Here is a 15,563-nt window from a genome sequence, read left to right as displayed (position 1 = left end):
AAACGTGGCCTCCGCACTCATTAATTAGTCATTGCTCCATACAATAAGAGGACTTACATTACATCCATAAGGTCGGATTAAATATGAAGTAGCTGTCATAAGAATGAGGCTTTCACCATTAATTATACATCACCGTAGAGCAGCGAGATACAGCCTATAGCAATCACATGCACATGTTCCTATCATGCTGTGAACAAGAGTTATTAACTCCTTAGAGTACAACCTAATATGGGCCATAAAGGGGTATTCCTACCAATCTACAGAGATCTCGACTACTCTGTATGTCAACACCTATCCTACGGATTTGCTGCGTTGATAGCCAGACCAATGGCCGGCAGCAGCAATTCAAACACAAGTAATGGAAGTAGATAGATGATGATTTCTCAGAGATCTTACAGGAGGAGCACCCATATTGCACAGGTGACATTAAGGACGCTTTTTAATTAGTTTATTAAACAGCAACAAACATACATATTTGGTACATAACCAATGTAATGTATACAGGTTCATTATGGTAAAACAAGCTTGCATAATGAGCTCTTTGTTCAGACTTCAATCCCACAGATCCTCACTCCCTTGCGAGGCCTATGGACAATTAAGGGGTAATTAAAAAAAAAAAAAAAAAAAGGGTTCATTGTTCGTTATTCTATATATTTGGCTATGCATAGCTCAAAGTGATATATTACATTCAACATATCGATCATAAAACTAAAACTACTACTATCCTGCCGCCATAAACAACCTCCACAATGCTAATGACATTATGAAACTATAAAGTATGAGTCAATGTATTCTTCACTACAGCTATTATGATGGTATCAAACTATTGTCTACATGTTGATAGAGTAAGGTGAGAAGTATTCCCCATGTCCCAAATCTTAAACTTTCCCAGGCAACCCCTATTTTGATACACTGTCCGCTCGTAAGGTATAACTGAATTCACCAACTCAATCCAAGCTCTAAGAGATGGATGTGCATTCCCCATCCAACGCAAGGCCAATATTTTCCTGGCTAAGAAAAGTGTCTCAAGTAGGAATTTTTTTTTAAATCAGATAAATTTTTATTGCATAACAAAGTACAAAACAACAAGCATATTCAATCTGTCAACAGTAGACAAGTTACAAATTTTTCACTATATTTCCCATTCCTTTCCCCCACCCCCCTTCCCCCTGTAAAGCACACATACAACTATTTAAATAAAAGTACACGATAATGCAGAAAAGATCTTCTGAGGTCAGCACCTCTCCGCCCAGGGATTCCATATTGTTTCAAAGGTACCAGCCCTTTTCCTTTTAGCGTATATACTCTTTTCTATACCCATAATGTTGTCAGACTGTTTATAGAACTCCCGCATTGTCGGTGGTTCTTCACTTATCCAACATCTGGCGATCAGTTTTCTCGCATTATACAATAATATAGCTATTGCTAGCTTATGGCAATTAGATACCCCAATCTCCTCCACATACCCCAAAATACATATCAGAGGGTCCCTATCAATTCTACAGTTATATACCCTTCCAATTGCGGCCGTCACTTCCACCCAAAACGTATTTAGTTTTGGACATTGCCATAGCATGTGAACAATCCCAGCCCCTTCGGTCTGACACCTCTGGCATTCGGAAGTCTGTCTCAACCCGGCCTTGTATAGCCTATCTGGAGTCCTATACAGTACACTCTATGGAGCACATATAACTGAGAAAGTCTGGCCGGTTTGCTCAGTGATAACTTAGGTATATATTCCATTATTATTTCCCATTTATCTTACTCTATGTCGCCCACCTCTTTTTTCCATTTCTCTTTTTCTTTAATTGGATATCTTTGTAGGAAGGTAAACAGTAGGCCCCTATATATACCTGAAACAACACCTCTCGTTCCCCCTTTTGCACAAACATAGTTTACCAGAATATCCACCTGAACCTTCATATTGTTTTACTCTGAGTCCTGTAAGTGTGGTGAAATTGCCTGTACTGAAACCTACAGATCTCCGGCAGCCCATAAACCTCCTGTAGTCTTTCAAAGGGTAACAACTCCTGCCCATCCTGTACCTGGCCAATGTAACATATTCCCAAACCCTTCCAAATTTTAAAGTCCCCCATTTTAACAAACTCCGGTAGATTATAATTTTGCCATATTGGAGAGTAGATAGATATTCCACCCCCCTAATCTTCTTAATTTCCTCCCATATCTTATGAATCAGTAAACATGTGATGTAGACCAATCCAAATTTCCTAAAGCATCCTGAACCAGGCCCTGGATCAGTGGACTCCTATCTAAAACATGGGCCAAGACCCTTTGTGTTGAACCCATATTATCAATTTCTCTCCAATTTCCAGTCGAAACCTTGCCTGTTTTTCCCCCAAACCAGATCTCTGAAAATGGAACTAAAGGTATGGAACCACCTTTTGGGAATCCAGATAGGGGCATTATGTAACATATATAGTAGCTGAGGCATTAAAATCATCTTAATCAAAATTGATTCTCCCCACCACTGAGATATGCAATCTGCTCCATGTCCCTATGTTGTTTCTGAAATTCCCCAACAGCGGAACTAGATTGAGATCAATATAGCTAGAAAGTGGAAGCGACACCTGAACACCCAAGTATTTAAATCTCTGAACCACCGCTAGTTTCGCTCCCTCTCCCCCCCAACATGAGCTCGTCCTCCCCGCCATCAACTGCCATAATTTTGGATTTCTCCCAGTTAATGACTAGGCCCGACACACTCCGGAATGTTTTAAGAATGTTCATCACACCCAGCAATGAGTCTCCAGAATCCTCCAAGAAGAGCAGCACGTCATCTGCATACAAAGCTATTTACTCTTCTATCTTCCCATATTTAAATCCCCTGACCGAGGCCGCATTTCTAATTGTCTGTGCCAAGGGCTCCACTGCCAATGCAAAAAGTAGCGGGGACAGCGGACACCCCTGCCTAGTCCCACTGTAAAGGCCGAAACTGTCTGACAATTGTCCATTAACTTTAATCTTGGCAGTCGGGGATGTATATAACTGTATCCATGAAATAAAAATTGGCCCAAACCTCAAACTCTTCAACACTTCCCATAGATACCAACATTCAACACTATCAAACGCTTTAAGTGCATCCAACGACACCACCACCCTACGACCCCCATTGTCTGACGGCAGCTGTAAATTCAAAAATAGTCTACGTAGATTAATTGCTGTGGACTTATATGGCATGAAGCCAGATTGATCTGGATGAACAAGGTCCTGGATCACACTCGTCAATCAGTTAGCCAGGACCTTAGCAAGAATCTTAACATCTGCCGTCAGCAAAGAGATGGGCCAATATGACTCAGCTAATTCCGGATCCATACCCTCCTTTGGAATAACCACCACCACCACCTCTCTGACATTGGCAGCTCCCCTTCCTTCAGTGCCTCCTCAAATACTGCTTTCAACTGAGTCATTGTCACCCCCTTTAATTTCTTATAGACTTCTCCCGGCAGGCCGTCCGCCCCAGGGGCCCTATTATTTGTCATTGACATGATGGCAGATCCAATCTCCTCTTCCGTTATGGGCTCTTCCAACCTAAGTTTGTCACAATCTTTAATATTAGGGAGTCTCGCCCTCGCAAGAAAATCTTTAATGTCCCCAACAGAAGTAGGAAAATTTTAACATGGTGCCCACAAATCTCTTCCTCTAGCACACCAGACAGACACACCAACGGGTTAAGAGAACAGGAGTGCATATAAGGGAGGTCAACAACGAAGTTACCTCTTTCCAGAAGGATAGGATAATTGGGCACCCCCACACCATATGTATAAAATCCGCATCAATTGTATGACATCTTGGGCATTCTGAAGATTGGGACCACCCTATTCTAAATAATTGCAACGGAGTCAGATAAGACTGGTGTACTATACTGTATATAGTTGAGTCATCCTGTTATTAGCTGACGGAGACACCTTGGTTGGAGATTCAAGAATCTCTTCCCAATTCTCATCTTCAATGTCAGAGATGAGAGATTTCCATTTCCCTCTTATTGTCAGTGAAACTGAATCGATACCCACGGACAACATATGTGTATATAAAGCAGAAATAAGACCCTGGGGGCCCTGTGACTTAAGAGCCCCTATTAATGGGAAGGACGATAGTACTTGAGTCGAATTTATATTGCGTAAGTTTGATTGAAATGCTGATCTAAACTGTAGACAGCGAAAAAAAATTGGGACCTCGGGATTCTATATTTGGTTTGTATTTGTTCAAAGGACATTGTATTCATATAGATCATTGACCGAGGAGACGTTATGCGAGACCCAGAATTGAGTAGATAGGTGATTTACTAACAATGGAAAATAAGTATTATTCCATAATGGCATTTCAGCTATGATGCCATCAAAACGAACCACTTGTTTAAATTGTCTCCAGACCGACCTAGCCAAACGAAGCAGGGGTAATAATCCAGAGACATTAAGTTTACCCATTTCTAAAAAGCCCAACAGGCAGTTGGTCCCTGCAGCATGGGTCAAATGGCTCTCCGAGTTAGGTAGATTATTGGGCATCCATTTACTCAAGGCTCTGATCTGCCCAGCCAAATAATATAAAAAGAAATTCGGCAGCGCCGTTCTCCCCATCTGTCTAGACCTATCTTAGGTGGACAGTTTGAGTTTGGGTCTGGTCTTTCCCCATATAAAGGATGAGGTCAATGAGTTTAGACTGGAGAAAAAGGATTTAGGGATCAATACTGCACTATGTTGGAGGGAATAATTAAGCTTTGGGAGTAGGATCATTTTAATTAAGTTAATACGTCCAGAGACAGATAATGGTAATTTGCTCCAAATAGTGAATTTGAGCTTGACAAGTTTCAACAGCGGGAGAATATTGAGTTGTAAATCAAGTTTACTGTTTTTTGGGATATTTATTCCCAGGTATTTAAAATGAGTTACAACAGGCAATGGAGATAACGTTTCAAGGTCATTAATTGGACCGTGAAAGAGAGGCATTAAAGCAGATTTATCCCAGTTTATATATAATCCCGAATAATTACTAAATTTGTCTATTGTAGCAATCACATGTGGTAACGTTTCTTCTGTATTATCCATTAATATCACCATGTCATCAGTATATAAGCCAATGGTGTCCAAACAGCCCACTATATCTATAACCTTAATAACCGGAGAGGATTTTATACGTATCGCCAGTGCTTCGATCACGAGAGCAATAAGGGCTGGGGAGAGGGGACACCCCTGACATGTTCCCCTTGCCAAAGAGAATGATTCGGATATAGAGTTATTTATATTTTGGAGTCTAACGAGGTCAAGGCCCACTTATTATCTGGCACCAGGGATCTGTACTGAACCACCGACGAACTCTCCTAATATTAATAGACGTATTCTTCCCGGGCATAAAACTGGTCTGGTCTGGATGTATTATTTCAAGTATCACGGAATTCAGTCTAGTGACCAGGATCTTAGTGAAGATCTTAAAGTCCACATTTACCAGCGATATGGGGCGATATGATCCACAGTCAAGGGGGTCTTTCCCCTCTTTCTTAAGAATTATTATATTTGCCTCATAAAAGGAGGCTGGTAGAGAGCCTCTCTCCCAAGTATCCTGAAACACCTTTAGGAGGAGTGGCGCCAAAACATCCCGATAATTCTTGTACATTTCTATGGGAAACCCATCCAGCCCAGGTGCTTTCCCAGAGGCTAGATCTGCAATAGCTCTAATTATTTCCTTTATAGTAAAGTCAGCATCCAGAAAGGCTTGTTGAGTAGGACCTAACGTGGGAAACTCCACATCTGATAAGTATTCAAGACATTCCAAAGTGCTGAAACTACCTTTGGAGTAATCATGGAAACATTGGAGTATGTCATCGGTTGTGGTTACCATCGAGTTATCAGGCTTTCGAATTTGAAGTATGGTATTAGACATGTTGTGCTGGCGCACTATAAATGCCAGTAGTTCGCTGGATTGTTTCCCCAGTTCAAAATATGACTGACGTGTAAAGAATAGTTTAGGTTTAGATTTGGCATCCATATATTGAGTATATAATCTATAGGAGTTCAACCACTCAATTCTATTTTCATTTTTCTGGTTAGCTATATAAGTTGCCTCCAAATCCCTCTGGCGCCTCTCTATTTCATCATCCTCCCTTGATGTCGTCCGCTTAATGTAAGAAATCGTAGAGGACAAACATCCCCTTAAATATGCCTTAAGGGCATCCCAGAACAAATTAATATTTTGGGGTTCAGGGTGAGACGAAATGAAGCAGTCCAACTCGTCCACAGTCCAGTCATTGGGGCCTATCAATTTCAGCCAAAATAGGTTTAGCTTCCAAAATATAGCGTGACTTGCCTGGCCGAATCTGAGTTTAAGTATTATTGGACTATGGTCTGAAATACCCCTGTTCCCATGCTCCACATCCCCCACCCACATCGATAGGTTACTGGAACCAAATATATAGGCTAAAAGGGATAAAGTGCGTCTAATGGATGAGTGACAGGTATATTCTCTAACCTCAGGATGACGCACCCTCCACAGATCCACCCAACTGCTACCCTTCATTTAATAATGATAACAGGGATGGAGAGGGAGTGGCCCTGGAGACCCCATGATCCAGTCTAAGTTTATCGAGACAATTATCCATAACAAGAATAAAATCTCCCATGCACATGACTAATGTACCCGGATAATTTAGGGCAAAGCCTTTTTAATAACTGACATATTGGCCGGGGGTGGGTTATAAACACATTATTATGAAGTTTATAATATTTACAGATGCATGCACAAAAACAAAACATCCCTCATGGTTTTTCCGAGCTTCCTTAACCTCCCATTTAACGTCCCTGTGGATTAACAAGGACACCCCTCTAGAGTAACTAGTATGAAATGCATATAAAGACCACTGTACCCATGGTTTCTGCACACAAAGGGCCGAATCCCCAGTCAGAGGTGTCTCAAGCAGAGCCACAATGTGAGGGCGGTGACTCGTAATCTGGGAAAAAACCTTAAAGGGAATCTGTCACCCCTTTTTTGAGATATCATATAATGATATAATTCAATTGTGTGTCACATAAGGATTCTCTTAGTACTTTTGCTTCCCCCTGACCCCGCACCTTTCATGCATAAATACCTTATTAATATCGGTTCAGATGTATGTAAACTGCTGCTGTCCGGTCCGCTGGGCGGGGCTTATTCAACTGCTACCCCCCTCCCTGTCTTGCTCTACACAAGAAGAAATGCGTAGAGCAAGACAGGGAGGGGGGTAGCAGTTGAATAAGCCCCGCCCAGCGGACCGGACCGTGGCAGTTTACATACATCTGAACCGATATAAACAAGGTATTTATGCATGAAAGGTGCGGGGTCAGGGGGAAGCAAAAGTACTAAGAGAATCCTTATGTGACACACAATTGAATTATATCATTATATGATATCTCAAAAAAGGGGTGACAGATTCCCTTTAACTCTTTCGGGTGGATCGGAGGCCTCTCACATTCCAGGTCATATATATTACTTCAGATCCCATGTTCCCTTATCCAGATATGATATACATTGTCACAAATAATAAACCTTAGCGATAGCATAATTGATGTTCTTGCAGCAGCATCTACAGTATATAAACCATAACCAACAATACTAAAACAAGAAAAAACAAAAAGATTCAAAAAGGAGCTCAATCTCTTGCTCCTGTTGCAGTACTGAGACTCTTTCTTGACTTATTATACTTTGTGTTTGTGTTGAATTTAGGTGGATTTGTTTTGCATTTATTAATGAAAATGTCTAAAATTTGCCAAAAAATTTTGAAAAAATTTACAGTTTTCAAACTTTAGAGAAAGCCTAATATGATCCATCAGTGGCGGGACACCCACACTCTCTTTAAAAATATATGACATATAAAAGAAGTAAGTTTGCACTAGGTGTTAGGTGCTTTTTTAATGCTAATTTTCAGATGCTTTTTAACAGTAACAGCAAAGCCTATGAGATTTTAGAAACCTCATGCACACGTTAGTTTTTTTTTTTTTACTTTGCAGCGTTTATTCGACATGAGAGCATGTCACTTCTTTTAGCATTTTTCACCCATTGACTTGAAGTACGACTGCGCAGGAGCATGATACCGGGGAGCCTGTGTGGATGATGCAAGGACGCGTCATCCACACAAAGCAAGCAGGAGGGCGGCGATCATAAGAAGATGGGAGGTGATGGACCAAGACCAGTGACACTCATCGGACCGGACCGCCCTGCAGGTGAGTATAACAAAAGTTATTTTTCAGTTCTTACAGGTTGGATCAGGGGCTGATGTACAGCATTATAGGATGCTGTGTATAAGCCCTGAAAGGTGATGGCCGCATGTTATATCGGCTAAAACTGCTGACAGGTTTCCTTTAAAATATGACTTAGGATAAAAGCCAAACCAGAATCTCAATTTGCAGACAAGGAGTTTCAGGGTATGTATGAGATTTGATTTGGCTAAGTGAGAGGCTCTGGACTACGGTCCAAGCGGTAACGTTTACTTGAGGAGAGTGACAAGCCTGGCATGTTAGAGTGAGGAGACTAATACGCCATGCATGCTCTTCTCGGAAGTTAAATATGCAAACTGACTCTTCAGAAAGGAAGAGGACTAGTCTAAATATGCAAAAAATGAGATTTAGATAAAACCCACAATGGGTTACTGTAATGAGGCAGATCGAGATACTTTGGACTCCATCTGGCCTTTATTCTGTTGATGCACATCATTTTACAGGTGCACAAAAGAGCGGTTCACTGTGCTTTTCTGCATGCCTAACAAGATTGCACACTGCTGGGAAATAGGCAAGATGGAGTGCCTCAGAGTAAATGATGCACCAAGGGGTTCTGGTTCTGTATGAATCACATTCTTCTGAGATTTAGATAGAAGTCCCAATGTTAGTGCTCAGTTTAGAACACAGGATAAGTGTGAAACGAGCCTTATACCGATTTTCGGGAGACACAATGAACAAATCAGCAGCAGTTCAAGACAGTTTTTTACACTGTTCATTGGCATCAGTATCATCATAGTCTCATAATTTTTAAGATTGAAGGCAGACAAGTCCATTGAGTTAAACCCATACCTTTACATGTTGATTGAGAGGAAGGCAAAAACCACATGAAGCAAATGCTAATAGCTCCATATTAAGGGAAAAAAATTCCTTCCTGACTCTATATGGTAATCAAACTAGTAAAATATTTTTCAAGAAAGGCTTCCAGGCCTCCTTGTACTTTCATAGTGAATGAACCATTACAACGTCTTGTGGAAGAGAGTTCCATAGTCTCACTGCTCGTAAAGAATCTGCAACTGTGATTAAGATTAAACCTTCTTTCCCCTAGATGTAGAGGATGCCCCCTTGTCACTGTTGCAGGCCTTCCGCAGCGGATTTTACCGCGCAGAAACGTTGCATATCCGCATTGTGATGTACAGTACCTTTAAAATGAATGAAAAAAAAAAAAACGCTGTGCAGACGCTGCGGATTTTTCCGCGCGGTTTTCCTGCGGTACAAAATCCGCAGCATGTTGCTTCTTTTGTGCGGTTTTCTATCTCCCCTGTTACCAAATCCGCAGGGGGAAGACCGCAATGGAAAACCGCACAAAAACCGCATGAAAACCGCGTGAAAAATGGAAGAAATCCGCAGGAAAAATGCAGGTCATTTGACCTGCGGTTTTCTTCCATTCTGCACGGAAAAATCTGCAGGGCTCAAAACTCCGTCTGCACTCAGCCTAAGAAGATCATTAGAAAGATCTCTGTACTGTCCCTTCATATATTTGTACAAAGTAATAAGATCACCCCTAATTCTTCATTTTTACAAACTGAAAACGCAAGTTTGATAACCTATCTTGGTACTGCAGTCCACCCATCCCAATAACCTTGGTTGCTCTTCTCTGTGTCCGCTCAAGTTCAGCTACGTCCCGCTTATACATGGGAGTCAAAATTATACATTAGTATTCTCTATCATGTTCCTTTCATTAGCATCTATGTCTCCAAAATCATGGGTGGGCAATTCATTTTTCTGAAGGGCCACAAGAGAAATTGTGACTGGAAGGCCAAATAAATAGCCCGAAATATATTCTGCTCAATATTAACATAATTATTTGCATTAATATTAATATCATATCACTTAATATTGAGCAGAATTAAATATACTGTCATCCTCCCATATACAAGCCCACACACAGCCCCAGTCAGCAAAATGGTGCTGGTATCTGTAACTGTGGACAATGACCTCCTGGCTGTGTGCAAGAAAATGGTACTGGTGGCGATGCATGCGCAAACTGAGATCTCGGCTCGTCATAGAGCCAAATCCAAATCTGCTGAAGACAGGTTCTCTTTAACCCCTTCACGACCTTTGACGCCACGTAGGCGTCATGAAAAGTCGTGCCAGAACGACCCATGACGCCTATGTGGCGTCATGACTTTAAAGCCCCCCTGCGGGTCGGGTGACCTAGGTCACTGAAAGGTCACCCGACCCGCAGATACAGGGGGCTTTGTTCTTCGCCATAGGGGGCGTGGCTTCGCCCCCACGTGGCTACGATCGCTCTGATTGGCTGTTTCACTTTTAACAGCCAATCAGAGCGATAGTAATATTTCATCAATGAAAATTGATGAAATATTACAATCCAGCCATGGCCGATGCTGCAGTAGCATCGGACATGGCTGGAGACACCGATTTCACCCCCCCTACCGGCGATCGCCCCCCCCAACTGAATGACAGCGGCGATCTGCCGCCGCTGTCATCATCTGCCCCCCTCCCATTCCCTCTGCTCCCCGCCAGCTTCCGATAACCCCCTCACCCCCTCTCACCTCCCCCGGCACCTTCTAAGTCCCCGTCGCTCCCGGTGTCCGGCGGGTTCGGTTCATGGGCGCCGCCATTTTGGAAAATGGCGGGCGCATGCGCAGTGCGCCCGCCCGAATCTGCCGGCTGCAGATTCCATTCTTTCATTTTGATCACTCTCACCGTGATCAAAATGAAAGAAAAAGTAAATAAACCCCCCGATTATCACCCCCATAGGTAGGCACAACTAATAAAGTAAAGAAAATATTTTTATTTTTATTTTTATTTTTCCATTAGGGTTAGGGTTGGAAAGAGGGTTAGGGTTGGAAAGAGGGTTAGGGTTGGAAAGAGGGTTAGGGTTGGAAAGAGGGTTAGTGTTAGGGTTGGAAAGAGGGTTAGTGTTAGGGTTGGAAAGAGGGTTAGTGTTAGGGTTGGAAAGAGGGTTAGTGTTAGGGTTGGAAAGAGGGTTAGTGTTAGGGTTGGAAAGAGGGTTAGTGTTAGGGTTGGAAAGAGGGTTAGTGTTAGGGTTGGAAAGAGGGTTAGTGTTAGGGTTGGAAAGAGGGTTAGTGTTAGGGTTGGAAAGAGGGTTAGGGTTAGGGTTGGAATTAGGGTTAGGGTTGGAATTAGGGTTAGGGTTGGAATTAGGGTTAGGGTTGGAATTAGGGTTAGGGTTGGAATTAGGGTTAGGGTTGGAATTAGGGTTAGAATTAGGGTTAGGGTTGGAATTAGGGTTAGAATTAGGGTTAGGGTTGGAATTAGGGTTAGAATTAGGGTTAGGGTTGGAATTAGGGTTAGCGTTGGAATTAGGGTTAGGCTTGTGGTTAGGGATGTGTTAGGGTTAGGGCTGTAGTTAGGGGTGTGTTGGGGTTAGGGTTGGAGTTAGAATTGAGGAGTTTCCACTGTTTAGGCACATCAGGGGGTCTCCAAACGCGACATGGTGCAACCATTGATTCCAGCCAATTTTGCGCTCAAAAAGTCAAACGGTGCTCCTTCCCTTTCAAGCCCTGACATGTGCCCAAACAGTGGTTTACCCCAACATATGGGGTATCAGCGTACTCAGGAAGAATTGCACAACAACTTTTGGGGACTAATTTCTCGTGTTACCCTTGGGAAAATAAAAAATTGGGGGCTAAAAAATGATTTTTGTGGAAAAAAATGATTTTTTCATTTTCACGTCTCTGCATTATAAACTTCTGTGAAGCACTTGGGGGTTCAAAGTGCTCACAACACATCTTATATACGTTCCTTGGAAGGTCTAGTTTCCAAAATGGGGTCACTTGTGGGGGGTTTCCACTGTTTAGGCACATCAGGGGCTCTGCAAACGTAATGATGACCGCAGACTATTCCATCAAAGTCTGCATTTCAAAACGTCACTACTTCCATTCCGAGCCCTGACGTGTGCCCAAAAAATGGTTCCCCCCACATATGGGGTATCAGCGTACTCAGGACAAACTGGACAACAACTTTTGGGGTCCAAATTCTCCTGTTACCCTGGTGAAAATAAAAAATTGCGAGCTAAAAAATCATTTTTTGAGGAAAAAAAAATTATTTTTTATTTTCATGGCTCTGCGTTATAATCGTCTGTGAAGCACTTGGGGGTTCAGTGTGCTCACTACACATCTAGGCAACTTCCTTATGGGGTCTAGTTTCCAAAATGGGGTCACTTGTGGGGGGTTTCCACAGTTTAGGTACATCAAGGGCTCTGCAAATGTAACATGACGCCCGCAGACCATGCCATCAAAGTCAGCATTTCAAAATGTCACTACTTCCCTTCCGAGCCCTGACGTGTGCCCATACAGTGGTTCCCCCCCACATATGGGGTATTAGCGTACTCAGGACAAACTGTACAACAACTTTCGGGGTCCAATTTCTCCAGTTACCCTTGTGAAAATAAAAAATGGCGAGCTAAATATTTTTTTTTAAGAAAAAAAAAAATATTTTTTATTTTCACGACTCTACGTTATAAACTTCTGTGAAGCACCTGGGGGTTCAAAGTGCTCACTATGCATCTAGATAAGTTCCTTAGGGGGTCTAGTTTCCATAATGGGGTCATTTGTGGGGGAGCTCCAAAGTTTAGGTACACAAGGGCTCTCCAAACACGACATGGTGTCCGCTAACGATTGGAGCTAATTTTCATTTCAAAAAGTCAAATGGCACTCCTTCCCTTCTGAGCCCTGCCGTGCGCCCAAACAGTGGTTCCCCCCCACATATGGGGTACCAGCGTACTCAGGACAAACTGGACAACAACTTTTGTGGTCCAATTTCTCCTGTTACCCTTGTGAAAATAAAAAATAGCGTGCTAAAAAATCATTTTTGAGGAAAAAAAATGATTTTTTTATTTTCACTGCTCTACGTTATAAACTTTTGTGAAGCACTTGGGGGTTCAAAGTGCTCCCTACACATCTAGATAAGTTCCTTAAGGGGTCTAGTTTCCAAAATGGTGTCACTTGTGGGGGAGCTCCAATGTTTAGGCACACAGGGGCTCTCCAAACGCGACACGGTGTCCGATAACGATTGGAGCGAATTTTCCATTCAAAAAGTCAAATGATGCTCCTTCCCTTCCGGGCCCTGCCGTGCGCCCAAACAGTGGTTTATGACCACATATGAGGTATTGGAGTACTCAGGAGAAATTGTCCAACAAATTTTAGGATCCATTTTATCCTGTTGCCCACGTAAAAATGAAAAAACTGAGGCTAAAAGATAATTTTTGTGAAGCACCTGGGGGTTCAAAGTGATCACTATGCATCTAGATAAGTTTCTTGGGGGGGTCTAGTTTCCAAAATGGGGTCACTTGTGGGGAAGCTCCAGTGCTTAGGCACACAGCGACTCTCCAAACGCGACATGGCAAGCGCTAAATATTCCAGCATATTTTCCATTCAAAAAGTCAAATGTGCTCCTTCCCTTCCGAGCCCTGCCGTGCGCCCAAACAGTGGTTTATGACCACATATGAGGTATCGGTGTACTCAGGAGAAATTGCCCAACAAATTTTAGGATCCATTTTATCCTGTAGCCCATGTGAAAATGAAAGAAATTAATGATAAAAGAAAATTTGTGGTGCAAAAAATAAAATGTCCATTTTTTCCTTCCACGTTGCTTTAGTTCCTGTGAAGCACCTGAAGGGTTAATCTCCTAGAATGTAGTTTTGAGTAGCTTGAGGGGTGCAGTTTTTAGAATGGTGTCACTTTTGGGTATTTTCTGCCATATAGACCCCTCAAAGTGACTTCAAATGTGAGATGGTCCCTAAAAAAAATGGTTTTGTAAATATTGTTGCAAAAATGAGAAATCGCTGGTCAACTTTTAACCCTTATAACTTCCTAACAAAAAAAAAATTGTTTCCAAAATTGTGCTGATGTAAAGTAGACATGTGGGAAATGTTATTTAGTAACTATTTTGTGTCACATCACTCTCTGGTTTAACAGAATAAAAATTCAAAATTTGAAAATTGCGAAATTTTCAAAATTTTCGCCAAATATCTGTTTTTTTCACAAATAAACGCAAAAATTATCAACCTAAGTTTACCACTAACATGAAGCCCAATATGTCACGAAAAAACAAATCTCAGAATCGCTAAGATGCGTTGAAGCGTTCCAGAGTTATTACCTCATAAAGGGACACTGGTCAGAATTGCAAAAAATGGCCAGGTCATTAAGGTCAAAATAGGCTGGGTCATGAAGGGGTTAACCATCAACTTCTGATGTGTGTGCCCCATGTTCTGTTGTGAATAAAACACAGCTATGAGGGATTTTGTTACTTTCTTGTTTTCATTACATTATACACAGCATCCCAACTTTTTTGGAGTTGGGGTTGTAAATCAAATCAATATTTGCCCCACCCTTTGACTACAGAAAATCGATTCTTCATTACAATACTCGTTAGTTGATTATGGGCTTGTATAAACATGAATGTAATCATGTGAAGAATGAGCAAAACTCTTTAGGTGACTGGATTTTTCATGCCATCATTAAAAATCATTGTTATGCCAGCACATGGACCTGTGCAAACAGTGGATCACAAGCACAAGAACCTGTGCAAACAGTGGATCACAAGCACATGAACCTGTGCAAACAGTGGATCACAAGCACATGGACCTGTGCAAACAGCGGATCACAGGTACATGGACCTGTGCAAACAGCGGATCACAAGCACATGAACCTGAGCAAACAGCGGATCACAAGCACATGAACCTGAGCAAACAGCGGATCACAAGCACATGGACCTGTGCAAACAGCGGATCACAAGCACATGAACCTGAGCAAACAGCGGATCACAAGCACATGGACCTGTGCAAACAGTGGATCACAAGCACATGGTCCTGTGCAAACAGCGGATCACAAGCACATGGACCTGAGCAAACAGCGTATCACAAGCACATGGACCTGTGCAAACAGCGTATCACAAGTACATGGATCTGAGCAAACAGTGGATTACAAGCACATGGACCTGTGCAAACAGTGGATCTGCTGCTGATTGATAGAATTCTCTGCGCACAAAACAATCATTCCATCATTCTGTGCACACAGACTCCTGCTCGGCCAGTCTATAAGGGTAAGTTCACACAAGGCTTTTTTCAGCATTTTTTCCTGCAGCAAAACCTGATCTCTAGGCAGTAAAGAAGCTGTAGAAAAAAAAACATGTTTTCCTTGGTTCTTCTTGCGTTTTTGTGCATTTTTTGCTGTGGATTTGGCATGCTACATTTGTCTCTTGTGCATGCCGATAAAGTTTCATTTTTGAACAAAAAAGATACAGTGGGGCAAAAAAGTATTTAGTCAGTCAGCAATAGTGCAAGTTCCACCACTTAAAAAGATGAGAGGCGTCTGT

At 42.1% G+C, this 15,563-nt stretch overlaps 1 protein-coding gene across 5 annotated transcripts in view; it reads right to left on the bottom strand.

The window, feature by feature from the left end:
- EXOC1 (exocyst complex component 1) overlaps positions 1-15,563 on the bottom strand; it is a 139,592-nt gene that overhangs the window by 47,159 nt on the left and 76,870 nt on the right. The window lies entirely within an intron of this gene.

Source organism: Dendrobates tinctorius, unplaced genomic scaffold, assembly GCF_039654945.1.
Source record: "Dendrobates tinctorius isolate UK_male_01 unplaced genomic scaffold, ASM3965494v1 ptg000079l, whole genome shotgun sequence".
NCBI classification, from domain to species: Eukaryota; Metazoa; Chordata; class Amphibia; order Anura; family Dendrobatidae; genus Dendrobates; species Dendrobates tinctorius.
Note: the sequence above shows the minus strand (reverse complement) of the source record. Positions and strands in the feature narration are given on the sequence as shown.